The sequence below is a fragment of the Musca vetustissima genome, unplaced genomic scaffold (genome assembly GCF_032173495.1).
Source record: "Musca vetustissima isolate MV318-11 ecotype Yass unplaced genomic scaffold, APGP_CSIRO_Mvet_v1 utg2425, whole genome shotgun sequence".
Classification (NCBI taxonomy): domain Eukaryota; kingdom Metazoa; phylum Arthropoda; class Insecta; order Diptera; family Muscidae; genus Musca; species Musca vetustissima.
Genome location: NW_026872420.1, coordinates 3575 through 19211, shown reverse-complemented (window position 1 = coordinate 19211; position 15637 = coordinate 3575).

Genomic DNA, 15637 nt, shown 5'->3' with positions numbered 1-15637 from the left:
TAGAAATTCGTGGAACGACAGCGACAAAGCGGTTGCATTACTTCTGGCATTGAAGGGCAGTGCTGCTGATGTTATACAGAGTATTCCTGTCGCTTCTAGGAATAACTATGAAGATGTTATTGCTGCACTGGAACGTAAGTACGGTGGCGAACATAAACAAAACATCTACCTTATGGAACTAAGGGGAAAAGTACAGAGGGCAAACGAGACGTTACAAGACTTTGCAGCTGAGGTGGAACGTTTGGTGCTAATGGCGTATCCAGGAGAGAATCACCCATTGCTGGACGGTATGAAAATCGAAACCTTTGTGAATGACATACGTGACCCTGAGATTAAATGTGCAACATATGCGTCACCAAAAGCGTCGTTTGCCGAAACTGTGTCGTTTGCCCTAGCCCAAGAGACGGCCAGAATAATTGTTAAGCCCCAGACCCACAAGATTCGCCAACTGGAGACCGAAGGTTGCGAACCCAAATCTCTCGTTAACTCGATCAAGGACGCCATGAGGCAGGTAATCGAAGAAACAAAGTTAGTAGGGATGACTAAGCCCAGGATTAGGTGCTTCAACTGCGATAAAGCAGGTCATATTGCGCGCGAATGCAGAGTTAAGCGCAAACGATCTAGGTCGCTGTCACCACCTCCAACGAAAGATGGTAGAAGAATGGATCAACAGTCCACCAAGGAGCCACCGTTAAACTAAATCGAGCCAGTCCAGCGGGGCATGAACTGGCTCCCATCGACGATGGCCCCACAATCTCCATAGCAATAGTACAACAGAAAAGTCACAACCTAACAACAACTGGGTACATCAATGGTGACAAGCGAGTTCTGACGTTAGATACTGGCGCATCAAAGTCCATCATAAGATCAGATCTGGTAAAGGGAAAAATAACGCAACTTAATGGAGTCAGACTGCGCACAGCAACGGGGGAGCCCGCGGCAGTACACGGCAAGATTACCCTGAGACTAACTATTGCCAATAAATCGGTGAATTACGAGTTTATAGTTGCCGATATCGTAGACGAAGTGATAATAGGCGCAGATTTTATGATTGCCTTTGGTATCAATCTGGATATGAAAGAACGTGTAATGACCTGGTCTGACGTCGAAATTCCGTTAAACGTGGGCTACGATGAAAGTACACCCATTAGACGTCTGACTACGGACCATCCAGAGATAATACCGCCCTGCGCCGAAGCAATAATATGGGTACCAATGAATGGAGATTGTGGAGCCGAGAAGTTGTGGGTGGTGGAACCAGCAGAAAACACAAACAGTAACATCCTAATAGCGAATGCCGATGTTGGACAATGCACACCAGCTGAAGCTGTAATTAATTTGGAAACTAGCACCGAAAAGCCAGCAGCCATGGAGAAGAAGCACCTCGACGGCTACATAAAAGAGTGGACACACCAATTATCACCTTCCGAGAGGAACAAGGCTAAGCAGCTATTATGGAAATATGCCTCTACCTTTGCGTTGACAAAAGAGCACCAAGGAAGAACATCAGTGGTGAAGCATGAAATCAATACAGCAGACGCGAGACCCATTAAACAGCCTCCAAGAAGTGTTCCCCTGGCAAAAAGGGACGAGGTCCAGAAGCTGATAAGTGAAATGGAAAAAAGTGGTGTAATAGAACCATTGTCAAGTCCATGGTGCTCCCCAGTGGTCTTGGTCAAGAAGAAAGACGGAAGCACCCGATTTTGTGTGGACTACCGACAGTTGAATGATGTCACCAAGAAAGACAGCTATCCGCTCCCAAGAATCGACGACACATTGGACACATTAGCCGGGACGTCATGGTTCTCCACCCTCGACCTGCAGAATGGGTACTGGCAAGTAGAGATCGCCGAGAAAGATAAGGAGAAAACAGCATTTGGCGTAAATGGGGGTCTCTGGCAGTTCAATGTCATGCCATTCGGACTCTGCAACGCCCCGGCTACATTTGAAAGGCTGATGGAGCGTGTGTTAAAAGGGCTGCAGTGGAAGTCGTGCCTCATATACCTGGATGACATCATAGTCATGGGACGCAACTTCGACGAACACATCAAGAACTTAAAGGATGTTCTACAGCAGCTTTCGTCTTCAGGCCTCAAGCTGAACCCAAAGAAGTGCAGTCTCTTCCAACGAGAGGTGAAGTTCCTGGGGCACCACGTGACGCCGGAGGGCATATCGACGGATAAGGAGAAAATTCAAGCCGTCAGAGATTGGCCGCAGCCCCGAAATCTCCATGAGCTGCGAAGCTTTCTGGGTCTCTGCACATACTACCGTCGATTTGTCCCAAATTTTGCCAACATCGCCGCCTGTCTACACCGCTTGACGCAAAAAGGCCAGAGGTTTCAGCGGGGCAACGACCAAGAAGAGGCGTTCGGTAAACTCAAAGACATGCTATGCAGAGCCCCCATTTTGGCATACCCTATACCTGGCGGAAAGTTTGCTCTGGACACAGACGCAAGTGCGTGCGGCATTGGTGGCGTCCTTTCCCAGGAAATCGACGGACAGGAAAAAGTCATCGGGTACTACAGCCGGACATTGTCGAAGCCTGAGAGGAATTACTGTGTGACGAGGAGAGAGCTGCTTGCTGTCCTTGAGTGCGTTAAACACTTCCACAAATACCTATATGGCCAGCATTTCCTGCTGAGGACCGACCACGCTGCTCTCCAATGGTTGCTGCAGTTTAAGAATCCGGAAGGTCAACTAGCCCGTTGGATCGAGAGGCTCCAGAGTTATGACTTCAGAATCGAGCACCGAAAAGGCGGAAAGCACGGTAATGCTGATGCCCTGTCTCGTCGGCCATGCAAGGTAGAATGCAGGCATTGCTCAAAGGCTGAGAATAAAGAAAATATCGTTGATGTCCGACTATTGCAGTTTGAGTCGGGTGAAGATTGGTCGACGGAACAACGAAGAGATCCAATTCTGGGCAAAATAATTTCGGCCATAGAAACGGGCAAGCGACCTAGTCGCAAAGAAATTACCTCCGAAAGCCCTCTTTTAAAATCCTATTGGGCCCAGTGGGACAGTCTACTTATAATAGATGGTTGTTTATATCGCAAATGGGAAAGTGAGGACGGTAAATCTCACCGGAACTTGATCGTCGTCCCCGACTCCAAAATAAGAGATGTCTTGTCGGAGTTTCACGATGGGCCAAGTGGAGGACATCTTGGCATAGCAAAGACCGCTGAAAAGGTAAAGCAGAGATTCTACTGGGTCGGCTGTCAAAAATCCATTGCCGACTGGATCGCCAATTGTGAAAGGTGCATAAGAGCTAAAGGTCCAACACGGAAGAGTCGAGGCTACATGCAGCAGTATAATTCAGAAGCCCCTTTTGAAAGAATCGCAATGGATGTAGCTGGACCGTTCCCCACAAGCGACTTTGGGAACGGTATGTCTTAGTGGTCATGGATTACTTCAGTAAATGGCCAGAGGTTTATGCTATCCCAAATCAAGAAGCCAGGACAATTGTGGATGTGTTCAGCAAAAATTGGATTTGTCGCTATGGTGTTCCATCTGAGGTTCATTCCGATCAAGGTAGGAATTTTGAATCAGCGATCTTCAAGGAAATGTGTGACTCCTACGGAATCAAGAAAACCAGAACGATGCCCCTACATCCACAATCAGATGGCATGGTGGGAAGATTTAATCGCACCCTGGAAGAACATCAACGGAAAGTGGTGGACAGTGGCCAACGAGACTGGGATGAGCATATTCCAAAGTTTTTACTGGCTTATAGATCGGCCATTCATGACTCCAGCCAAAGTTCTGTTCGGAAATGAATTAAAGCTACCTGGCAATTTGATATTCGGTGCTACCCCAAACGACGATGTGAACCAAGAAGAAGACAGTCAGAACTCTTTTAGTAAAGTCCACGATGCAGTTCGCCATCGAATAAAAATGGTTAGCAACCACATGAAGGCAAGGTACGATCGAGCGGCAAATACCGATGGGTTCCAAGAAGGGCAACTGGTACTATTGTTCAACCCACAACGAAAGAAAGGATTTTGCCCCAAATTGCAAACGCACTGGGAAGGACCCTACAAGATTGTCACGAAAATGAATGACGTCGTTTATCGCATCCAGAGGAGTGACAGTCCCAGGTCGAAGATGAAAGTTGTACATTTGGAGCGGCTGGCCCCCTACGGAACGGGAACTGTGCCTATTCGGGACGAACAGGCTTAAGCGGGGGGCAATGTTACGAATATAACTTTAGATTTAAGTTAATTTAGATTAATTCCGTTAATTTAAGAATTTGAATTGTAACGTAAATTTCTACTACGCAGTTTATTTGAATAACTTCACAACAACAACTACTGTATAGATTTTTCTACATCCTTCCATTTCCTCTTTCATTTTCTATTTTGTTATTGTCGTACAATTCTTGTTAAACGTCATCATTGATGATCGCTTAATTCCTCTTTCTTTGTTACCCCCTCGCCTGTATATGTGTTGTTATTGTTTACTCAATGTAAGTTTGTATGTGTGTTTGTTGCATTGGTAGATTGTTCGTGATCTAGGCGTTACCAGATCGTCTAGAAACTTCTGTAGCGACAAGCGAGGCTCATATAAATAGGGGAAATGGAAAGGCAGTGAGTCAGTTGTGAATCAGATCGCGAATTGAAACCGTCAAGTAACGTAAAGCTGTAAAGTAACGTGCAAAGTAAAGTTGTGTGAATAAAATCATTGTAATAATCGTAATCAGAAAGAACCCGCGTTTTATTTAGTACGAACTGTGCTGGGAAATAAAACAACGTCTACACGGGATTAAGCAAAATCCAAGAACGTAACAGTATCTAAAATGATACCAATATCTGTAAACGAGTCTACAGAGTCAAGTTTATGAGAACCTATAAAGTAATCAATAGATATGGACCTGGTCCTAGAAAGAGTTAATTTTTTGCACTTTTTAAGGTTTAGCGACATACCATTAGAACTACACCAGTTTACGAATGAGTGTCATAATTATGTTCGCATAATTTGTTTACCGACACAAAATTCGCATTCATCGCAGGCACATACAACATATTGTCTAAAATGAACGTACATTTGCCAACGCTCAGCTTTACTCTGCCTTTGCCTTCGGCCGTTAAAAACTGCTCTCCCGCCAAGTACAAATTCTCTCTATGTTCTTTCATATCAACAATAACGCTTTCTTTAGCCTCTGCTTTTTCACTGTTCTCTTTCTTGCTATTGCAGTTTGCTGCATAGTGACCGCGACGTCCACAGCTGAAGCATTTGAAGTTTTTTTGCTTTTGATGTTTTGCTGAATCTTCCACAAGTATTCGTGGAATTGAACTTTCTAGATTTCGCCATGTATGCTTGTACCTCACTGCTGTTTTCTGTTGCACTATTCTGGAATTTTCTTTCACCTTCCTCCAACAGCTTTACTTTCAAAACATCGAACGACGGCAGGGAATCTCTGGTCTCCATGGCTACTACAAATTGCTCGTACGATTTAGGCAAACTCGACAACAATATTATGACTACCAGCTCACTCTGTATTTCGATTCCGACTTCGGATAATTTGTCCACACAATTGGAAAACACATTTAAAAAATTCTGGACACTTTCACCATCAGACATACGCAGATTCAACAATTTTTTGCACAATGAGACTTTTCTCACAGGACCACTTGGACGATGGACTTCTTACAAACGCTTTCAAGCATCTGCTGCTATCTTACACGATTTTATGTGGTTTAGTTGTGAAGCCTTCACACTGAGAACAAGCGTTGCCAGCGCTTTCTCGTCTTGCACTTTCCATTTCCATAAATTTCACATAAAGCGCGAAGTGGATTAGTTAGTTCATAATTATGTCTAACTAGGGATAAGTGAAGAGGTAAATAATTACGTGTTCTACGGGATGGAATATTAAATTTTATTTCACCGGTTAAAAAGTTTGAGTCAATTTGTCCACGTAACAATTTTATTATAAATATTGCTCTAAGCATTAATCGCCTTCTTTCAAGAGTTGGAAGATCAATTAGTTTCAGACGGTTAAGTACGGTGGAAGTGCTTCAAGTGGATTCCAAGGCAGACCCCTAAGAGCAAATAAATGAAACTGGGTTGGAACCGATTCTATTTTATTAGAATAATTTTTATAAAATGGACTCCAAAGTACAGAGCCGTATTCCAATAAGGCTAATGAATAGATCGAAAAATTCCTTAGACCACCGTTTTATAAAACCAAGCAACGATTTAGCTTTATTAACAGATGATTCAATATGTAAATGAAAACGCAATTTGGTATCTAAAATGATACCAATATCTGTAAACGAGTCTACAGAGTCCAGTTTATGAGAACCTATAAAGTAATCAATAGATATGGGCCTGGTCCTAGACAGAGTTAATTGTTTGCACTCCTTAAGGTTTAGCGATATACCATTAGAACTACACCAGTTTACGAATGAGTGTAGGTCATGTTGCAAATTTAATGAGGAGTTAAGTGTATTTAGACTACAAAAAAGTTTTACATCATCTGCAAGCATTAAAATATTGGAAAATCGGATTACAGATGGAAGATCATATAAGTAAAGGACAAAGAGTAATGGACCCAAGTGGCTACCCTGAGGAACACCATATGAAACACTGATGTCATCTGAGAGAAGTGAATTGAAATGTACTTTTTGAGTACGTCCTTGTAAATAAGAGGAAATCCAGTTAAGAAGGATTGTCGGGAAACCCATAATATCAAGCTTATAAATTAATAAACTGTGTGCAACATTATCGAACGCTTTAGTTGTATAAATTATGTCACTTTGCAGTTTATTGATAAACCCATTGTGAGCGTGACACATAAGCTCCATTAAAGGTCGTTTACATTTAACCGGATTTGGTTAACCCAGTGGGTTTAAATTTTCAATTCTTTTGAATATGTGCCACATAAATCCTCATAAAGTAGGTTAACCCGGTAAAAAGTTATAATGTAAATGCCGTATTAGGTTAGTCAATGTAGATCTCCCTCTTAAAAAGCCATGTTGGAAAGGAGATACTATAGATGAGACAAAGTGGGAAATTCTTCGAGAAACCAAAAGTTCAAATAACTTTGGAATCGCACTCAATTTGGCGATGCCTCTATAATTTTCAATATTGCACCGACTACCAGTTTTGTGTAAAGGGATTATATAGCTAGATCTCCAGTGAAGAGGAAAATAACCAAGAGATAAGGAATAGTTAAATAAATCTGTTAGAGGTAAGTACAATTCATATGCACAAGACTTTAGTATAGATGATGGAACACCATGTGGACCAGCATAATTAGAGATTTTTAGTGATTTCAAGGCATTTAATACCTCAACCTCCGAAAGTAAAAAATGTGGACAATGGTTTATCTTATCCATATGGTAGTTATCATTAAAATTAAACGGAAAGTTTGAATAATTGTTCTGGAAAAATTTGGCAAACATATTTGCAATATCAGAGTTATTAGATGATTCCATACTACCAAGTTTCATATAGCTGGGAAATGACCGAACTTTACGTTTAGTATTAACGAATTTAAAAAATCTTTTGGATTAGTTTGTAATCTACTTTCCATTTTTACTAGATATTCTGAATAACACTTATTATTTTCAGTATTATACTTATATCTAGCCAAAGAATAATTTCAGTAATTCACTTTTAAACAATCTACTCTTTACATTACGCAGGCGCCTTAGATAAGAAGATGACCGCGATGGTTCACTATCAGGATTGTATTCTATGAAGGGAATAGATAATGATAACGCTTCATTTAAAGTTGTGTAGAAAGAAGAAATGCGTGAGTCCATATCACCCTTAAAATCCCAATTTGTATTGGATGGAATGGGACGTAAAATATCAAAGTTGGCTTTCTTAAAAATTAGTTTAAGCACTTTTGTTCAACATGATTAACATTAGTTAATTTATGCTGGAATTCCAAACTCACATTAAGAGTTGGGTGATATTTATCTTCAGGTTCAGAAAACGGGTAACATCTACATATAGATATATTTATCGTTGATGAAAATACTAAGTCTAATATTCTATTTTTAACGTTGGAGATATTATTTATTTGGAATAAACATTGATCAAATATTGTTTCCCAGCAAATAGCCATGTCAGAAGAAGTTGATAATGTTTATGAAGTAGACACATAATCGATATTATTGTCACCTAGAACCCATGTTAAATTTGGCAAATTGAAGTCACCAAAACAAATAATTTCACAGTTAGATGACATTAAATTAGAAGCTTGCTTTATTAATTCAGCATGTCTAAGGTAAACGTAGGTTTCAGAGTTAGGAGCTATATATGAATATGTTAAGATATAAGATAAACCTAAATAATTTAATCGAACACAAACAAATTCAGTATCTGAATTATTATTTATTGAAATGCACTCAGAGGCAATAGAATTATGTACAGCTATCAGCACTCCACCGCCAATTTTATTAAGTCTATCATGTCTATAAACTTGATATTCATCTGAAAAAAATTTCAGTATCACCAATCTCAGATTTAAGCCATGTTTCAGAGAAGACAACAATTTTATAATCGCAATCGAAAGATTTTAGGTAAATATGTTTTAGTTTTGTATTGAGGCCTCTTACGTTTTGATAAATTAATTGTAAGGAATTACTTAGTTTTTTGAACCGGATACGTTATCGGAAATAACCAATGGTTTTGTGTTGTTGGATCTTTCCCTAAATTCAAACTCTTTTACTAAAACCCCATCAGGCCAAAACGATTCATTGACTAAAACGTTAAATATTTTTTGAGGAATAATAAGTTTAAATGAGGAAATGTCACGTGGAGTTGAAGACTTAAACTTAAAAATTTTAAAATCTTTTTCATTTTAGATTTAATATATTTTCGGATGTTATCTACCGATTTATTAGAATGGAGTCTAGAGATAAATAGAGCTTTTCTAGGAGCAACAACGATAAGTTCACTATTGTCCACAGAGAGAGGAGGATTTGATAAAGTTACCGGATTTACAGATGAAGTAACTTATATAGCAGGTATACATAAAGAAGAAGAATCAGTCAATTTGGCTTCAGAAGGTAATGTCTCAGTCTAAATACTTGGACCGTTTTATTTATTATTTTTATTTTTTTGCAACTGTATCTTGATATAATTATGGAAGGTAGTCTCATTTAAGAAATTGATAATGGCAACCCTTTTAATATGGAATTTAAATATCAATTTCAAATAAAATAAAAAATAAATTCATAAAAATTGTATGTATGTCAAAATGGTATATATAATACGGAAGGTAGTCTCATGCACTCATATGTTCAATATTTAATTGTTATTTCCCCCCTAAGTTATGTACGTACTGGTGATGGCAACATAATAAAATTCTCATAGTGTTAAAATTTTTAAAAGATCGAAACCGGAAAATTAATGTGGCTGCAAACATAGACCCCAAATCGATGTTCTGGATTATGCTAATATTAAATAAATGGTGGACATCATGGTATCCTAAATATTTGCTAACTTTCCCCAAAGAAAAATAGCAATTATAAAGAAACGGACTACATATATAGAACAAGACTTTATATAAATATTGAAATAAAACTTTTATAAAATATAATTAATTTCAATATTTTTAAATATGCAAATTTATGAAAAAATTTGAAACTTATGATTGCATGAGACTACCTTGTATAATTATGCCATGCAACTGTATGAAATGGGAGTAAAAAGGGGAAAAAGTAGGCATCATAAACAAATTTAATTTATGTTTCTCCCCTACAAAAACGCACCAATAAAATTTAAGAGGGTTACAAAAATGTAAGTATGTATATGCAATTTTTCATCTATTTATTTTTTTACCCTTAAAAATAATGTAAGAGAATGTGAATTTCCGAAATGTTGGTTCATAATCCGCATCTTTACAGTCGATTATAAAGCTATGAAGCAAGTGAGTGATTTCACATTTTCGTTCGTATAATGAAAGTTCAAGGGGTTTGCTCTGTATTGCGATATGTAAAAAAATCATGATACAATAATAAGGTGATGTATCAAAACAAAAATTTTTGTTTCTGTCTCGACCTTCTGTCAAATTTTTCCTTATAATATTTCACATGGTTTGCAACATTGCACATCGAATTCAAGTAGAAATTACGCACTTTGTCAGTTAATCGAGACATCAGCTGCGCTAAATAGACATCCATGGAATACACGCGAATTGTCAAGTATAAAAAACTCAAAAAATAAACTTTTTAAAAAATATAAAAAATCAGGATCCTCTATAGACTATGCTAACTATTCTGTTGCTAGATCAAAATATCCAATAGAATCCCGAAGGTTGTATAATCTTTATCTTAACAAGATTAAGGATAATTTGAAATCCAATCCAAAATCATTTTATGAATTTGTTAATCTAAAAACAATAACCAAGAATTTTCGAAAAACTCCCAAATTGCAGAATGTTTTGCAAATATTTTTGGCCACAACTTATTCTAATATCAGGTTAAAGACCCATATCCTTATGAACTATCAAAGATAGATCACATATTTATGCCCTTCTTACAAAGTCGAGAGGTCTCTAAAAATCTACGTAGTTTAAAACATATTAAATGTCCAGGCCCTGATGGTATACCCAGCATAATTCTAAAGAATTGTTCAGATACATTAGCATTACTTCTAACGTTATTATTTAATTATTCCCTTAAATATGGTTATGTTCCTACTTGTTGGAAGAAGTCTTATATAATACCCTTACACAAGTCTGGTAGTCTAACAACAAATGTCTCGAATTATAGAGGAATTGCAAAATTAAGTGCTATACCAAAATTGTTCGAAAAGTTAATTACTACCGTTATTTCACACAAAATTCAACCCTTGTTAAGTCCATATCAACATGGTTTTCGTAGTGGCCTTTCAACTATTACCAAATCTTCTACTGTGATAAACTGATACAATTTATACAGGCTTTAGTAAAGTTTTTGATATGGTTAACCATGAACTTCTACTTTTTAAATTAAATCATATTGGCTTTAGTATAAATTTGGTAAATTGGATTTCATCTTACTTACAAAATAGGACACAGATAGTTTTGTTTGAGGGATGTCTTTCAAAATCGATTAATGTTTCATCAGGTGTTCCGCAAGGATGTCACCTAGGCCCGATTCTGTTGCTATTGTTTGTAAATGATTTGCCAAATTCTGTATCGCATTCCGAATTGCTAATGTATGCAGCCAGCTGATTTACTCCAGCATGATTTTAATAGCCTATTTCAATGGTGCAGCCTAAATTGTATGGACTTGAATTTAAATAAATGTAAACATATGTGTTTTTCAAGAAATTCTTCTTCGATAAGACATTACTATATTAATGGTTCGGTTTTATCAACTGTAGATTCTTTCGTTGATCTTGGTATACTAATGGATCCAAAATTAAATTTTAACAATCATGTTATATCTATGGTAAATAAAGCCTATGGTGTCTTAGGATTTATAAAACGGTGGAACAATGAATTCTCGGATCCATATATAACGAAACAACTATTTACGTCTCTTGTTAGACCTATTTTAGAATATGGTTCTGTTGTATGGGATCCCCAATATGCAATATATTCTGATAAAATCGAATCCGTGCAGAAACAATTTTTACTTTTTGCACTGAGAGCATTACATTGGAATATTAGTTTTGTGTTGCCATCTTATACTAGCAGGTTAAAATTAATTCGTTTGCCTACATAGAAAAGTAGACGTATTATATTGAATACTATAATGGTACTAAAAATATTAAATACCTTCGGATTTCCTAATTTCTTCTATTAGAATAAATGTTCCTGTCCGATCTAGTAGACACTATCAACTGTTATATGTAGACTTCCACCGCACGAATTACTCTATGTGAGATCCTCTTAGTAAAATGTGTATTGACTTTAACTCTGTATACTCTAATGTAGACTTTTGCTTGAGCGTAGAACAAATAAAATCTAATATTATTGTATTTTTAATGAGTAGTAAAACTTAATAACAAACTGGCTGTTGAAGTAGATTCTGTAGCTGGTTTTTCTATTCCACTCTCAAATCCCATCATGATACGGATCATGGTGTGTACGCGATCCCTACGTAAGGGGAGGTCGCCCCCTCGGTCGGCAGGGGTGGGAATGAGAGGCGTGGAAACGTCGAAAACATGGACTACCTATTTATTGTACCACGGAATTCAAGTAGAAATTACGCACTTTGACAGAATTTGTATATGGAATACATGGTGCTGATGTATGAAAATGGAAATTCGTACTTATGTGTATGAAATGTTCCAAATGGTACTGAATTTGGTACTATTGCATTTAGTTGAGCATATAGAGATGGAATCCTGAAAATATGAACTACTGGAGTACAGGTTTTTCTATTCCACTCCCAAATCCCATCATGATACGGATCATGGTGTGTACGCGATCCCTACGTAAGAAGAGGTCGCCCCCTCGGTCGGCAGGGGTAGGAATGAGAGGCGTGGGAACGTCGAAAAAATGGACTACCTTTTTATTGTACCATGGAATTCAAGTAGAAATTACGCACTTTGACAGAATTTGTATATTGAATACATGGTGTTGATGTAGGAAAATGGAAATTCGTACTTATGTGTATGAAATGTTCTAAATGGTACTAAATTTGGTACTATTTGCATTTAGGTGAACAGATAGAGCTGGATTCTTGAAATTGGGAATTAATATGACTGTTTGAAAAGACAATCAAATTTTTATTTAAAACAAAAATTCATCATTCATCAAAATGGCATCAGCATGCATAAATGATGCCTGCATATTTGCCAGATATGGATTTTGATGTGGCGGAAGTGGTAGCTACAACTGCAAGCAATAAGGATTGTGTTGATTCGTCATATAAGACAAGAACAAAAACCAGCAATGCAAATGAACACAAGAGGATGCGCATTGTTAATGCAATGTCATCATTAAACATCAAATCGAGAATATAAACGATAAAATGGCATACATTTTCCCAAGGTGTATTTAATAAGGTGTAAGTGACAATCATACGGTTTTAAAATTTTTTCTTTTTGTTTGTAAAGTAAAATGTCAAACACATTTTCGACGTTACATTTTCTATTCAAATTAAAATATTGTTTTTAGCTTTCAAATTCTCATTTAAAATTATTAAAAATGCGTTGGGTTGGTTGGTTAGGTATCAAATTGAAGAGTGATACGTATATACATGAAATATTATACACAGAAAATAATTTAAATATGTTGCATATCTGATATTGAAATCTTAGATGATAACGAAAAGAAATGGACACTTTGATAAATTAAACCATAGAGTTCAGGGATATGGATAACCGACGAAGATGCTCTGGAGTATTTATCTGGGTACATAACAAGAAAACTCAATCTCGATGAATACGAAAGCGAAGAAAATACCTACACTTGGGTAGATCAAGTATCAAAGGGTTGTCTTAAAAAACAGATTCTACGGGCTAGAAATATTAACGGGAAAGAAACATCCTAATATATTTGGTCTAAATTAAATAATAAATTACATACGTTGAAGTTTTTTAGATGTGTGTTTATTTTATAACATACTACATGGTTCACCAAAGAGTGTATGCACAGTAAAACGTTTTGGATTAATTTTTAAACTTAGTGGAGTTAAATTTAAACTTCTTCGGAATTAAACTTAAAATTAATTCCAAAATAGTTTATATTTTAAACCATATGGTACAAATTTAAATACTTCAGAGAATTGTTTTAAGACCATGAAAAATTTGAGAGTTTTTAATGCTTACTGGGTATAAAAATAACACCAAAATTTGACTATTTCTATAAGGAAAAACAATCCAATTTCAATGTTCGTGAAAGTTAAAAGTGGTGTAAAATTTTACATAATTAAGATTTCTGATCCAGAAAGTGAGGATTTCACTCCGAAAGGAATACTACATTCAAGTGAGTAATGCCTACAAGCGTTTACCAATGAAATACTTTGCTAATTAATGTTTTCCATGTTAGTTGTAAACAAGCCGAATCTTGAAATACTTTGCTAATTAATGTTTTCCATGTTAGTTGTTGAAATAGTTTGATTCTTTTCCTTTTTATACCCTTCACCACACTGTGGTACAGGGTATTTTGTCTTTGTGCATATGTTTATAACGGGCAAAAGGAAACGAGATAAACACATGGTTCCTTTTGAGAATATGCATAGGATCACTTTCTGAGTCGATGTATAAATTGTAAACAAAGTACAGGTCGCATTTAAAATCCGATTTGGATGAAATATGGCACAAGTCACTTATTTGGCCTAAGGACGAATCCTTTTGAAATTGAAGAAAATTGGTACAGATTTAGATATAGCTCCCATATATAGTATTGTCCGATTTAATGTAAATGGTGAACCAAAGTCTGTATATATCATTCGATTTGCATGAAATTTGGCATAGTGTACTGAATTGAGCCTAGAGTGATGTCTGTCAAGTGTCGTGAAAATCGGTTCAGATTTATATATGGGAGCTAATATAGATTTGCCTAATTTTACTCGATTTCATACAAATGGTACACCAAAGAATCCAAGTTTGCCCTTTGACATGCAATTTGTCATTGATTTCAGAATGGTATATGTATGAGGTTTTTTCAATTGGTTCAAATAACTATCTAGATAGCTCGATTTAATGTCAATGGTCCTCCAACGATTCTATGTCTGTTGTAGATATTAAATATTGAAATAACACCAATTTGAGAATATAAAACATTCCGAATATGTTAATCAAATTCTTATTAAGAATAAAAATAACACTTAGTTCGGTGTATAACTTATTCCACAGGGCATTATGTAATAGCGCTTGCGTAGGTAAAACTCTTCCCATTAGCATTTTGGTAAGAAATTCAAAATTCCGTTTTATAACTACCTTTATGACAGTGACCTCTGTACTTGAGTTGGTTGTTTGGTCAGAACATTATGTATCAGCTATAGATATTTATTATATTTTTCCTTTTAATAGTTTGCCATTTTCTGGAAATAAAACGTTAGGAAACCTTTCTGTTTTAGACTACATGTATGCAACAGGAAAAATGTATCGTCCATTTGCTAAGAAATAAGTCTAAGATTAACATCAAAAATTAAGAAACTTAAGAAAAAAAATAATTTTTATAAACTGAAGTGAATAATCTTATTAAGTTCTTTCAGTAGTAAATTTAATTTTTCTACAAATAGTGAGTGGTATTTTTTTATTTGAGAATTAGTGTCGATGTTGGCTTATTTCATTATATTTAGTTGTTTTATATCATATCGGATGAAGAATTTTATGGTTATATTATACCGAATAACCATAACCTTGAAAAGAATTTTCAATCTCCACTGGTTGGAATATCCTCACACACCATTGAAATATATACATTTGGTAATTGTCTCATTTATTGATCACGCAGTTTCGTTTATAACAACTTAACTTTGTACATAGGTTTTTCGCTTAGTTGCTTATGGGCATAAGCAACGGGCATTTAGCAAGAGGTGGAGAGAGAATTTTTGAAGATTATCGCCGTTTATGCCTATCACACTGTAACTCACCATAAAATTTAACTCCGCTATAATCATTGTCTTCGCATCGAACCAGTTCGTGCCGGTCTGCCACGAGGCTAAGAATAATATCATTGTACATGAAAAAGTCCAGTATTAAAACGATCGGAAAGGGAAAAATCAGTGATATAGTGCCCGAA